The sequence below is a fragment of the Phocoena phocoena genome, chromosome X (genome assembly GCF_963924675.1).
Source record: "Phocoena phocoena chromosome X, mPhoPho1.1, whole genome shotgun sequence".
Taxonomy (NCBI): Eukaryota; Metazoa; Chordata; class Mammalia; order Artiodactyla; family Phocoenidae; genus Phocoena; species Phocoena phocoena.
Window position 1 is genome coordinate 124,165,558 of NC_089240.1, and position 14,658 is coordinate 124,180,215.

Genomic DNA, 14,658 nt, shown 5'->3' on the forward strand with positions numbered 1-14,658 from the left:
CAATCAGGTTCTTTGGTTTCCTAACACAAAAAATTATACTGAATAATAGTGCTAGCTTGTTGGTTACAGTATAAAAGATAAGATGCTCTGTGTGTGTGTGTGTGTGTGTGTGTGTGTGTGTGTGTGTGTGTGTTTAAATACATTTCAGATACCATGATAACCAGATTACTATCATGAAATTCTAGGGTATATTGGCTGTAAAGTGATGTACTAAATAGTGCTTTCCAATTTTCAGTTGTAATGTGTGAGATAGATAAAGTACATACTTTTATCAACAGCTGTACACAATGCAAATCCGTTGGAATAGCAATAAGAAGTATGTGGTGTTAATGAACTCTTTAAAGGAAAGAATAGGCGTTGGGGACTCTCTCACCAAAGATCTGTTTCAGAAGGTTAAAGTTTAGTTTTGCAATTGACTCCATGTGGAGAACTCTTTTCCAGGAATGGTTTTCATGTTATTCCAAAGTGAGCAAAGTGGGGAATGTAGAAACTAGGGTTCTAAAGTAGCAGAGCAATGTAAAAATGATAAATCAACAGGAGTAGGTGGAATTAATTTAGCAAACAACGAATACTGTAGCTTGAAGGTCCAGTCTGCACAGCGGATGTCTCTAGATAGTTTATTATGAATAAACGCTATAACATAATTAAAGCTTCCCCCTAGTGTTTTTGAAAAACGACGTGGTTACGCATTTTGGGTATCCATCCAGAATAGATTAGTATTAGAACTCCTTTCTTAAACAGAAGAGCCAAAATAATTTTTGTTCAATCGGACACTGACTTTGTTCCGTAAGGCAAGCCAAAGCGTCTGTATTAATCTCCTAGGGTTGCCGTAGCAAATCGCTGCAACCTTGGTGGCTTAAAACAATAGAGATTTATTGTCTCACGTACTAGAACTAGAAGTCTGAAATCAAGGTGTCGGCAGGGCCGCGCTCCTCTGAAGCCTTTAGCGGGGGGATCCTTCCTTCCTCTTCCGGCTGTTGGTGTTGCCAGCAATCCTTGGTATTCCTTGGCTTGGAGATGCATCACTCTGATTTCTGCCTCTGTCATCACATGGCCTTTTCCTCTGTGTGTCTGTGTTTCTGTGCCTGCATTTCCACTCTTATAACGATACCAGTCATTGGATTTAGGGCCCACCCTATTCCACTGTGACCTCTTCTTAACCTGATTACATCTGCAAAGACCCCATTTCCAAATAAGGTCACATTCATAGATCCTGGGGCTTAGGACTTCAACATACCTTTTCAGGAGATACAGTTCAGTCTACAACAGTGTCCTATAAAAGCACTATATTTTTGAAAACCTCTTTATTAAAGAGATGCCAACCAACCGCACTTCAACGATGGGATATCTGCAGGACAGACTTCAGAAACTTGAAGGAGAAATTAACAAAGGGCAAAACCAAGAACTTGGTGGAGAGAGTGGGTGATATCTTCTGAGTGACCACACATCCCATCCCCGAGCTTCATCTGATCCCATTTCTCACACCATCCCTGGTTAAGAGCACTGGCTCTAGAGTCTAACTATTTAAGTTCAAATTTCAGCTCCCCCCTACCTGCTAACTGGCTGTGCCCCTCAGTGCCAAGTACCAGGCAAATTGGAGAGGCTGGCACAATTTCTTTAGTTGAGTTTCTTATAAATGAAGTTGTTTAGTGAATTCCATCCTTTGGTATCAAACTCACTGCCACAACCCTGTTATCTTTGGGATACTTTCCTTTTTTATGCTTTTATCAAAAGAAAAATACACTACTTGATGCATTACATTCTTTTATTCATATATGACTGGATGTCTAACTCTCCATTCTAAACCTACCGTTCAGCGTGGGGTCCGGCCCATTGACCTTTACAGTCTTGTGGAAATCAGCATAAAAATATTTTCTGGGAGTTCTTTTTTTCTAAGTATTCTTTTTGACAAGTGCTGGGTATTCTAACTGATCTTTGGCTTAAACCCTGGCAGGCTTATCTTTTATGTCCTCCTTTGCTCTTGTGGATGCGTTAGGGTAATTATTCTGAAAAGAATGTCAAAACACAGCAAATGGTTTAGAATAACTCTGTTTATATCCCTTAGCGTGAGAGGGGGAAAGGTCTTGGGAGAGAATTAATAATGTCCTATAGCTGCTTGCAGGGGACATCAAACAAATTGATAGTGATCTTGTTTTTACTGCAAGATAGTACTAAATTCATAAAGATAAACTAAAGCTGCAGAGGCAGAGGCTCAGACCAGATGTAGGGGGTGTTCTGTGTGGGTCTGGGCTGTTCATTAGTGTAAGATGGGAATTCAGAGACAAGATGGGTGGTCAGTAGACTCATTGGAAAAATGTATTTATGGTTGAGAATTTATAGTCAGCAGTGGAGTATATTTGCTTTTGTCTACATTGTGAAATTATTCTGAACAATTTTGAAAATCACTGGTCTCCATCTGCATCTCAAGGGAATGCTTCCAAGCCACTCTGAAGGGAGTTTTATCTCATTCTCCTCCCAGGTCACTGAGGATTAATGGGACAAATCATCACTCCATGTCACCAGTGTGTGTATCAGAAAAGAGGAAGCCGCCCTTTAATAAAATAAGAAGGCACCAATATTTTCTCAGAAGGAATCACAATTTTCATTTTTAATGTGTTCTCATAAAGTCGCAGAAGATTCAGGGCTTTCTTCACTTCTCTCACGTCAGTCAGGGTCCTTGAGTATTATTTCCAGGGCTTTGGTGGAGCCCTTCTCCGCCTCCTGGCCTCCCAAAGAACCCAACCTTCAGCCAGGAACCCTATTTTTGAAGCACAAAGTGCAATGAAGGCTTGACCTCTATGTACCCGCAGTAGATATTGTAGGAGGGCAACGGTTCTCATTTCCAAACAAAACTTGCCCCTGGATGGGGGCGGGGCAACAGTTTCCAGAGACCCGGGTAGGGAGGCAGGTGACCACGCTTCCCCACCCAGCTGTCTCAGCAGCGCCCTGTGTGACCACGAGCAGGCAGGCGCCCGTTTCCCACCTACAACAAGAACAGGTTTGACTAAATGAAGTAGGAGCTTTCTTGCTCTAAACTTGAGGTGCAGCTGGTGTCCCCGTGTGGCTTCTTACGTCCTTTTCTGGGGCCAGGCTCTGTCCCACACTTCTTCAGCACACGTTTCTATTTCCTCCCCTCCTCTGCTCCTTCCCTTTCTCTTCCCTTTGCTGCTTCTCCTGGTTTTCCTGACCACTCTTCTTCCCTTACCCCTCACCCTACATTTGGAACACGTCAGTTCCCTTCAGGCTCTGTTTAATGTTCACGTGGCATTTTGCTCTAATGAGGCTGTTGACCTCTGTTCTCCGGACAGTGCAGACTTTCAGTTTCAGATAAAAAGTTCAGATATATTCACGATTCTCCGAATACCACCAGAAAGCTACTGCCGTAGCCCAGTTCTCAACGTGGCACTCGGGGCCCCTTTCACAAGGCCGCAGACATTATATCTCCAGTCGCCAGTCTCCCCAACCTCATTGCCCACCCTCGGCCCGACTCAGGGAGTTTCCCAGGCCTGGAGAGACAGGGCGATTGTATGGGATTCTTCTCTGAAACCAAGAGTGCAAATGTTGCTTGGCCTGGAAGCTCCAGGGGCCTGTCCACCTCAGGAGGCACTTGGACAGGTGACTCTACAAGGTGGGTGTCTCTACAAGCTGGCCCTTGCAGCCTTGGTGGTGCCAGTACTGTGGACAGCTTGCTATCATCTCTCTCTCTCTCTCAGTCGCCAGGCAAATAGAATTCTGATTTGTTTCATCATTTGCACAGCAGATTTTTGTTGACTTTTAGGTTTCCAGCAATCAAAAACACCCTCTCCCCTCTGATCCGGGACATTGGGACGTGGATAACAGCTAACATGCATTTTCCGAGCACATCACCACTCCATGCGGTAGATGCTCTGATTATCAGCCCTGTTCTGCAGCAGAGGAATTTGAGGCATGGAGAAGTACTGCAGTGTGACCAAGCACTTTCGCTTTCTCATAGTTCCACAGTGGCCAGTGGCGGGACTGGAATAAGAACACGTGTCTCTTTGGGGCCAGAGACCATGTCCTCAGCTACCACGTCCTGCTGGGGCATGGTGGAGAGAGGAAGGGTCTCACCATGCCCTACCATCTTTCTTGTGATTCTGGTGCTGTGATAAGTGAAGTGTGGGGAAAATCCACCCAGTACAGCCAAAAGTTGTAGACTGCTAGGCTCTGGAGCGTCACTCTGTAAAGGAGAAACCCCACACTAAGTGCCAAACCAAAATGGCGGGGACATCGTGATACCTAAACCCTGCACTTGAGGCAGAAACTAATACGGGGTTAAAAAAGACTCAGTCAAATAGACTTTTCGCATTCACACAATAAACTATCAAATAAACTTGGCAATTGTCATAATATTTGGTTTCATTGAGAACACAGACTGTTAGCAACAGAGAATAACTTAATCTGTTAATTAAATGCAAAATTCAGTTCTCATAAAAACATAATAATTAGCCTTTTCTTACCTTAGTGTATCTGCGTCAGCAAATACGGGAATCTCTCAAGAAGGGAAGGAAGGGGGTTCTTACGTCTGCGGCGCTTACCATGGCTTTGCCCCTGTAGCTTTGCAAGGTCAGCACTCAGAAGACTGATTTTTCCTTCTAGATGCTTTTCTTGCAATTAGGGTATGCTACTGTCTGGCGACAGTCGATGACTCAGTTAAATTCACGTTGCTTGATCTACGAAAGATTCGTATTTCATCAGCAGGAGTCTTGCTGTGGATCTCTACTGCTTTAGACCCAACCAACCTCTGCCTGCACCCTGAAATATTCCCATGCATCCGGGGAATCGGAAAGGCCTACCTTCACAATTGGACCCTTCCACTTATTTAGCTGCAGGGCCAAAGGTGGGCCATTTACTTGACATCTTGAAGCCTCCTCCCCTTGTCTGTAGGTAATTATATGTATGTCTTGTAGTACCATTGTTGTGAAGAGAAGCGAGATAGTATGAATGAGGGCCTTGGCTTGGAGCTGTGGGAGCACAGTGGTGGCCCCGTGTTCCCATCACTTAACTACTTGTGTTTTTCCACAAAATCGAGGCTCTCTCTTGTCCCTCTAAAGGTCTTATAGTCCCCTTCGCTCAGCCAGGAACGCAAACTGCTCTGCCCGTCACTTTCTCCTGGCTCACCCCTCCGTGTTCTCTAGGTGTGCATTCAGGTGCCGCCGTCCTTAAGAAGTCTTCCTTGTCGTTAATTGGGTAAAGCGTGATAGCAGTTATGTTAGAAGAAAGTCCTTATAGTTAAAGAAGCGTAATACAGTTTTATTTATAGGTGAAATGACATAATGTCTGTGATTTGCTTTGAAATACTTCAGGGAAAAAATGAGGGGAAGGGAATGGGTAAAAGAAGGTTGCAAGATACTGATAACTTTTTAAAAAATTTATTTTTTGTCATCTGTTCTTTTTTTTTTTAATTGAAGTCTAGTTGATTTACAATGTTGTGATAGTTTCAGGTGTACAGCAAAGTGATTCAGCTATACATGTACCTATATCCACTCTTTTTCAGATTCTTTTCCCTTATAGGCTATTACAGAGTATTGAATAGAGTTCCCTGTGCTATACGGAAGGTCCTTGTTGGTGATCTATTTTATATATAGTAGTGTGTGTATGTTAATCCCAGACTCCTAAGATGTTGATAACTGTCGAGCGTGGGATATGGGTACCCAGGTTTAATATACGTTTCTCTTTATTTTGGGGTGTCTTTGAAATTTTCCATGAAAATGAACAAATCGTCCTTGAACTCCCTCCCCAAGCTGATTTAGGTGTCCTTCCCAGATACTCCTTAACAGCACGATGACATCGTCCCCGATGCTCTCCTAATTACCTGTTTCCTGGACTGTCTCCACTATTAGACCATGAACTCCTTCAAAGCAGAGACCTGCATATTGTTCATTATCTATCATCGTACCTGGCACGAGACATGAAAATGTAAAAGGATCACTTGGGAACAAATTATTTGTTGAATTGTATACACATTTTGCCTCTTTCATGTCTTGAAGCTTCCTACTCCAAGGAGCTTGTTTTCAGAACCATCCTAGAGCGATCTCAGGTGCTGATAAATCCTCTCCTGCTTCAGCCACTGGCTCTTAGAATTAATTAAAGAGAAAAGCCATTATAACACATCCTATGTTAGGAATCGAAAATGCTCCATCATTAGTTTTCTTTAAGTAGAAGGAGGTGATTTTCCACTTTGCTCAAAGAATGAAACATCCATCCACCTTCTCCCGACAGCTTTAAGCTACAGCTTTGATTTAACAAATGTGTACAGAACACGTCGTTAACAGTTCCCCAGCAATGTCTGTGGTCTCCTAAACCATAATTTTCTAGGTACTGACTGTAAATTTAAGGCATATTTATGACAGTGTCAGTGATGCTGCCTATGGGTCTCCCAAACATCCACTTGCCTGGCTCTTTTAGATTATGTATAAAAGTAAAAACATGTATTGAGAATACATAGTGTGTTTCTGAAGATCCAAATCTTGATGTTAGGATCCATTCCATTTAGTTGTCAAAACTCTATAGCACTGTTCTGCCCATCTTGAAGCACGGAGGCCTTTCGTTATCACATAATTAGAAGCAAGTTGGTCAGTCATTCAACAAATATCTTTAAGCTCTTACCACGTGTGCCAGGCCCTGTTCTAGGCACCGTGAAAACAGCAAAGAACCAACCACACAAATACCTCTGCCCTTGTGGAGCTTCCATTTTAGAGAGTCGCATCTTAGAGTTACATACAACCGGTATCGGGGTTTCCCTGGTGGCGCAGTGGTTGGGAGTCCGCCTGCCGATGCAGGGGACGCAGATTCGTGCCCCGGTCCGGGAAGATCCCACATGCCGCGGAGCATCTGGGCCCGTGAGCCATGGCCGCTGAGCCTGCGCGTCCAGAGCCTGTGCTCCGCAACGGGAGAGGCCACAGCAGTGAGAGGCCCGCGTACCGCAAAACAACAACAAAAAACCACAAACAAACAACTGGTATCAGAAGTTCTAGTTGGAGGCTCTCAGTGAGAGTTGTTCATTCTTTTTTATTCTCTCTCTCTCTCTCTCTCTCTCTCTTTTTTTTTCTTTTTTTGACCACGCTGCGCAGCTTGTGGGATCTTAGTTCCCAGACCAGGGACCAAATGTGGCCCCGGCAGTGAAAGCACCGAATCCTAACCACCGGACCACCAGGGAAGTCCCCAAGTTGTTCATTCATTCACTACACTCCTCACTTCTCACCTGCTAGTTGAGGACCTTGTCATCATCATTCTGTCTCCCTCCTGCATCGTCAATTTTCTTTTCACTACTGGATCGTTTTCATCAACACCCACATGCCACAATCTCTCCCAATTAAGGAAACACTGTCGACCTCACATTCCTCTCTAGGTGCCACTGTTTCTTTGTCCCTCTATACAGTAAAAACAGTAAAAACTCCCGAAAGAAGTTGCCTATGCTCACTGTCTCCATTTTTTTTAATGTTCAAAAAAATATTTATTTATAAAGAGTACAATGGGATAAGTTTATGCTGAGAAATGCAGCAGTAAATACAGTGGAAGAAAACAGAGCAACTCTACATCGATACATTGGCACAAACAGGAAGAGCAAACCTACCCGCAGACCTCAGTGTCTGCAGGCCGGCTTTGTACACGCTCCTTTCGATACACCACTCAGAAGAGATCTTGTCGGCTTCGGTAAGAATCAGTACGCGTATAATCACAAATGCACACTGATCAGGACTTTATTTAAAAATTAGCAAACAATACTGTAGAAACATTGATATATAAATTTCTAAAATGCTGCCTCTTAAATTTAGTTGGCAAAGACCACATTTAGCTATAAGCCTGAGTTTAGTCTTCCATGGAGAAACCAGATACTAAACTGTAAAGAAAGAAAAAGCTTCCTATTGTTTGAAAATACCAGTTTAAGTAGAGGATTGGGTTTCACTTCTCTCCTCCTGAGTGGTCGCGTTCTCTCCTCTCATTCCCCCTGGAACCCAGTTATATCAGCCGTTCCCCTCCATACAAATGGCTTTTCTCAAGGTCCCTTGTGACCTTTTACTGGGTTAAGCCCACTCCAAGTCCTTATTTTGATTGACCCGTCAGAAGCATTTGACTCAGTTGATCGGTTTCTTCTCTCTGAAACACACTGAGGACACCACACTCTCCTGAGCTTTCTCTTCCCTCACTAGCCATTCCTCTCCGTCTCCTTTGCCGGTTCATCGTCTTCTCCCCATCCTTTATCTTTACTCCATCTACAGTCACCCCCGTGCTGCTCTCATCAAATCTCATGGCCCTGAATATCATCTACGTGCCAATCACTCCCCAATGCCTCTCTCTAGCCTAGACCTCTCCCCCAAACTCGACACAGACTTCCACCTGAAGGCGTACCATCCGTCCTTTGGCGTCTAGTAGACATCTTCAGCATCACAGAACCCCTACTGACCTCCTAATCCTTCACTCCGCAGATATGCTCCTTCTGGAGTGTCCTCCATCTCTATAAATGGGAATTCTGTCCTCCCATTTTCCCAGTCAAAAAACCTCAAGTCCTGTTCAGTTCTCTTTCCCTTGCCCGTGTGTGATCTTCTGGCAAATCCTTTCAACGTTCCCTTCAAAGTATACCTAGAACCTGACCATTCTCCTGACCGCTACCGCTCCCGTATTGGTCCAAGTGAGCCTCATCTCTTGCCTGAATTATTATTAATAAAATAGCCTCATAAATGACCCACCTGCCTTTACTCTGCCCTCTACACTCTTTTCTCTTCATAGCAGCCAGAGTGGCTGTGTTAGAATATAAGTCAGATTCTCTCATTCCCCTCGTCAGAGCCCTCCCATGACTTCCTGTCTCATTTACAGTAAAAGTTAAGTTCCTTCACTCACCTCTAAGAGCCCTTACACTTGTCCCTTCTGCCCCGAATACTTTTCCTATCCACCACACTTCCTACCCCCTTCCCTGTTTCATTTTTATCCATAGCCCTTGCCACCATTTAACATACTGCATAGTTTACTTTCTTGTTTACTGTCCACTCCCGTCCCCACCCCCAAACACACACTGAGGAGGTAAACACGAGGAGAGTCAGGGATTTTTGTCTGTTTTATTCATTGCTGAATCCCCAGTGCATGGAACAATGCCGGGCACATAGTAGGCACTCGGTAACTAGTTATCGATTGCCTGAATGAATGAGTGAGCACTTACACTTAGCCAGGCACAGGAGATACAGTAATCATCAAGACATGGCCCTTGTCCCAACAAGCTCAGTGTAAAGAGGAAAAATAGAAAAAGTGAACAGAATTTCTATTCAATATGTTAATTGCAACACTAGGGATGCGTGCCAAGAGGGCTATGGGACTACATGGTAGACATTCAATAAATGCTTGTTAAATGTTGAATGAAATGATTTCCGGTTAGTTTTATTAATACCAACAGAAATACTTCTCTTGAAACACCTACACCCACCTAGTGACTTTTGTCCTTTTCAGCCCCTGGGGAAGGGCTGGAAGCTAAACAGACCTTGTTGATATAACCGTGTCCAGCTCTTTTCCGCAAAACCTAAAGCATTGATCTTTGTTGCTTGTTAAAATCACAAAGGAAAAATAAGAGTTAAAACTGAAAGCAAAAGACAAAAATGCGCCAGGTTAGGTAGTTCCCGAGAGAATTGCAATGAGTCATATTACTCTGCATTAAGATGTAAATCGCATAGTCCTTGAGTCAATATTTGCTGCTTGTATATTTCTTTTAGCCAAAGGTGAGTTAGTTTGAGGAGGAGAAAAGAGAAAATAACAAAAGCATGAATTGCTGAAATGGAACCTTCCCTGCCCCACCTCCCGCCACCGCTGCTAAAACTGCGCTGAAGCTGTGTCCGACAACAAAGCCACAGACTGAAAAGTGAAAAACTGAGTCAACCAATTGTTCTGTCCACATGACACATATTCTTTGACTTCTTTCGCCCACTGAACTGACACTGTGTATATGTGGCTTGAAGGTCACAAAACGGGCCAGTGGAGGGGAGGGTATTATGAGAGGCATTTGCTTCCAGATCCTTCTCTGTTTCCCATTGTCTGGCTTTTCCTGGGTGGTGGGAGATTGGGAGTCAACACAAACTGTTCTGCAGCTATCTTGAACTGAGGTTTGCATACTGAGGTCCCAAATACTCCTGTTTTACTTTTCTTTACATCCTGGGAATAGTACACCTTGATCTGTACTAGAAGCAGACAAATGTCACAGGGGCCCTTGGTAGTTGGCACTGTAGAATAGGGATGCCCATCTAAGCAGAGTGCAGGGACTGAAGAAAGAAGAGGACCAAGGCTGGGCTCTTGGGAACTCTGATGTTGAAGGGGCCCGTAAGAGAGAGAGCACGAAGAGAGAAGTCAGAGGAGGTGAAAGAGTGGTCCATTTCACTAGGCAAAGGAACAAAGGATTGATGATGGAGGTGAACAATGTCACATGCCTCTGAAAGGTCAAATAAGTTGAGGACTAGCCAAAGGGAGAAGAAACCTAAATACCCATCAACCGATGAATAGGTAAGAAACAGGTGGTATATCCGTACCATGGAATACTGTTCCGTCTTCAAAAGAAATGAAGAACTGATTCATGCTACAACGTGGCTGAGCCTCAAAGACGTTATGCTAAGACCACATGTTGTATGACCCCATTTATATGCAATGTCTAGAACAGGCAAATCCATACAGACAGAAAGCAGATTAGTGGTTGCCAGGAGCTGGGGGGAAGGGGGTATGAGGAGTGACTGCTTCACGGGCACAGGGCCTCTTTTCAGGGTGCTAGAAAATGTGAATGCACTGAATGCCACTGAACTGTACCCTTTAAAATGGTTAATTTTATCTTGTGAATTTCACCTCAATAAAAAAGAATAGAGTCTTCCCTGGTGGCGCAGTGGTTGAGAGCCCGCCTGCCGATGCAGGGGACACGGGTTCGTGCCCCTGTCCGGGAAGATCCCACATGCCGCGGAGTGCCTGGGCCCGTGAGCCGTGGACGCTGAGCCTGCGCGTCCGGAGCCTGTGCTCCGCAACGGGAGAGGCCACAACAGTGAGAGGCCCGCGTACCGCAAAATAAATAAATAAGTAAATAAAAAATAAGATGAGGACTGAGATGTGGTCATCGGTTTAAGAAGTCATTAAGACTTCTGTGAGAGCAGCATCAGTGATGCGGTGGGGGCAGAAGCCAGACTCCAGGCAGCTGAGCCAGGACTGGGTGTGCAGAATGGGGATGGAAGGAGTACAGAGAAATCTTTCGAGAAGTAGGAAGATAGCATTAGAGTTGGAGGGTTAGTGGAGGGTGTTGTTTCTTGACTGTAAGATGGGGAGACCTGAACCTTTGTATCAAATGCAGAGAAGGTGCCAGTGGAGAGAGAGGGGTTGAGGATACAGAGAGACATTGGCTGCGTGTGGAAGAGTTGGGGATGGGAGCCAGAGCAAAGGCAAAGGGATGAGCCTTAAACAGAAGGCAGGACTATGCCTCGCCTCACATGGGGGGCAGGAAGAAGGGGTGCCAAGGCAGATGGGGATGTGGAGAGGAAGTTGAGGATATCCCCATCTACTGGCATAGTCTCTGTGAGATGGGAAGCAAGGGCAATACGAAGAAGAATGATTAAAGTTGGCCAGTTGACATAGCTCCATGTGGTTCCTGGAAGCTAACCAACGTCCTTTCCTATAATCCTTGATGAGGGAACAAAGACTGGTCTCCAGAGTGTTTCATTTGGGTTTATTTCAGTTGTCTTATTGGGCTCATATTTTTTGATCTTATAACTCCTTACACCCCCCACACACACACATGAATTTAAAGTCTGAATTCCATTTGTCTCATGAGTAAATATAATTGTAATGATAAAAATAACAGTAAGTTCCGTGAGTACTCCAACTGCAATAATCTTAAAGTACAGTGTCTCGGGCATCTAAAGTTCAGTACCTTAGAGAGTTAATTAAGTCAAGTTAATTGGAAAAATCTAATCTCCAGATAGGCAACATGGTTGATTATCTTATTTATGCTTAAATAGAGTAGCGGAGGTCATTACAAGACTTTTTAGAAGATTATTGATTGATATATAATTTCTTAATTAATTTTGATTGACAACATCTCTTGCTGCTTGAATCCACCCTCCCGCATTTTGAAATCTCCTCAGCAGAATTGATCTGTTGAAATCATGATGATTTAGTGAATGGTGTATTTTTTTTTTTTGCTGCATTGGGTCTTCGTTGCTGTGTGTGGGCTTTCTCTAGCTGCGGTGAGCGGGGGCTACTCTTGGTTGTGGTGCACGGGCTTCTCACTGCGGTGGCTTCTCTTGTTGCGGAGCGCGGGCTCTAGGCGTGCGGGCTTCAGTAGTTGTGGCACGCGGGCTCAGTAGTTGTGACTTGTGGGCTCTAGAGCACAGGCTCAGTAGTTGTGGCTCACGGGCTTAGTTGCTCCGCGACATGTGGGATCTTCCCGGACCAGGGCTCGACCCTGTGTCCCCTGCATAGGCAGGCGGATTCTTAACCACTGTGCCACCAGGGAAGTCCTAAATGGTGTATGGGTATAATCTAGTTTTAACGTATTCCAAACCCCTGGTATTAGACATTTGACTGTGACTCTACAAACCAACAGTATCACACGTATGTGTGGCATGCTGCCAAAGGCAGAACTGGGAAGATGGACATTTCTGGGAGCAATGGAGGTACTGACGGGTGGTTGGAACAGGACTTTTAGTCAACTTTAAGGTCCATAGCTTTGCCCCACTCCCAAGCCACGTCAAGTAAACACACAGTCCAGGTAAAAACAACGAGCTTGCTTGGCAAACGCAATTTCAAGACGAGTCTCCTAACCCCTCTTCCCAGCTAGTCTGCCCTGTAGAAATGCTGGCACCACTTCTAAAAACGGAGCTGGAACAGGCTGCTTTGTCACTGGAAGGTGCTGTACGCAGGAGACAGCATCTGCCTGGAGTCTCTAGAGGGAGTTTGCACTTTGGATCAGAGTTTAGACTAATGTGATCTCCTGGCTGCATTTAATTTTTAATTCTTTATTTCCAGGATTTACAATAAACTTGAACCAGGTGTTGAAATCATTCGAATTTAACAATCTGTGTTTGTGTGCGTGTGTGTGTGTATTTCACCGAGATCTCAGTAGTATGATATTACAACTATTAAGATCTTTGGTCACCTAGATCCCTCTATTTTCTCCAAAATATTCCTTATCATAAAATTTATTTGCTATCTTTCCTTATGACAGTAGCTATTTCTAAAAATATATCCCTAAAATAAGTTCTGAAGGCAAATTAACTTTCTTTTCTGGAATATTCCATATATTAAGGCTAATGATTTCAAAGCATTTATCTGGGACAGGCTTTTGGAGTAAAGGAGCTCATGTGTACTCTAACTCGCTTTGGAGTGCTCACTTCTGCATTTGCAACTTACCTTCACCAAATGTCTGCTATTCCGATGATTTTAGAAGTATAAAATATAGAGTCCAAAGGATCAAATTGAAAAGAATCGAGAAAATTGACAATAATACATAAAGCAGCTGTGTTGAAAAAGAAACCTTCAAATGCTCCCCACCTCATCACTGGCACAGCTGTAGGGGAAACTGCTGTAAACGAGCATGTTTTACATTTGGACAGTATAATGAATTTTCCCATAACACTTTCGCAATTAACTAAGCATTGGTGTTTTGCATAGAATTTTGTCCTTGTTATAAGAATTTCTTACATGTTTATATCACTTTAGAGTTTACAACGTGCTTCGATGTATATCGTCTCACTTTAACAAATTACCCAACAGTTTCTCTGTGCCAGGCATTTGAGGCGCTCTGTCCTCTATGTCATTTAGCCCTCATGACAGCCCCAAGCAGTAGGGCCTGTGATCTCAGCTTATAAATGAGCAGACTGAGGTGTGGCTTGGCTAAGCGCCTTGTGCCCGATGATGCACATAGGAGCACGTGACCCGGAGCCCATGCTCTTCCCCGCGATGCTCTGTGGCCTCTGAACCTTGCCTTCGCTTTCTGCCTCTTACTAACCTGTGGTCTCCTTTTGTACAAAAGCTTTTATTGCTAGTCACTGTGGAGAAGGAGTCCTATGAGGAACAAGTGCTAAACACGACAAAAGTAATTACAACAGTAATAACAGCAGTTATTAGTATTTATTGAGCCCAACTGACTCTCTGGCACTGAGTGGGGCATTTTGATTTCTTATCTCACTGAATCTCCGCATCCTACCTGTGTTGCATGTGGACCTTACTGAGTCCTAGAAGGCTGGCAGAGCTAGTGTCACTCTTCACCTTACCGGTAAGACCACAGGTTCCTTGAGGTTAAAGGACATGTCTAAGGTCATACTGCTTAGTAGGATGGATACTAGAACCTAGGTCATCTATCTTCATGTCAGATACCCTTACTCTCTGTATACATCTCACAAATGCCGGCGCTTGGCCACTGTGCATCCCAGATGATACTCTATACTCTCTACGTTTGTTCTACCATTTTATTTCTACAGCAGAGGCACCAACACTGTGGCAAAATGAATGACTGTGTTCCTCTTTAGTGTTTCTCTATTCAAATCGCTTTATGCCCCAAGGATAAGCAAGTGATGACCTCTCCGTGCATCTGTGTCTCTTTTTCATTTCACCTTATTCCTGACAACAAATTGAACTTCTGATGGGGATAGATAAAGATTCTGGCCCACTGAGCTGCAAGGCAAG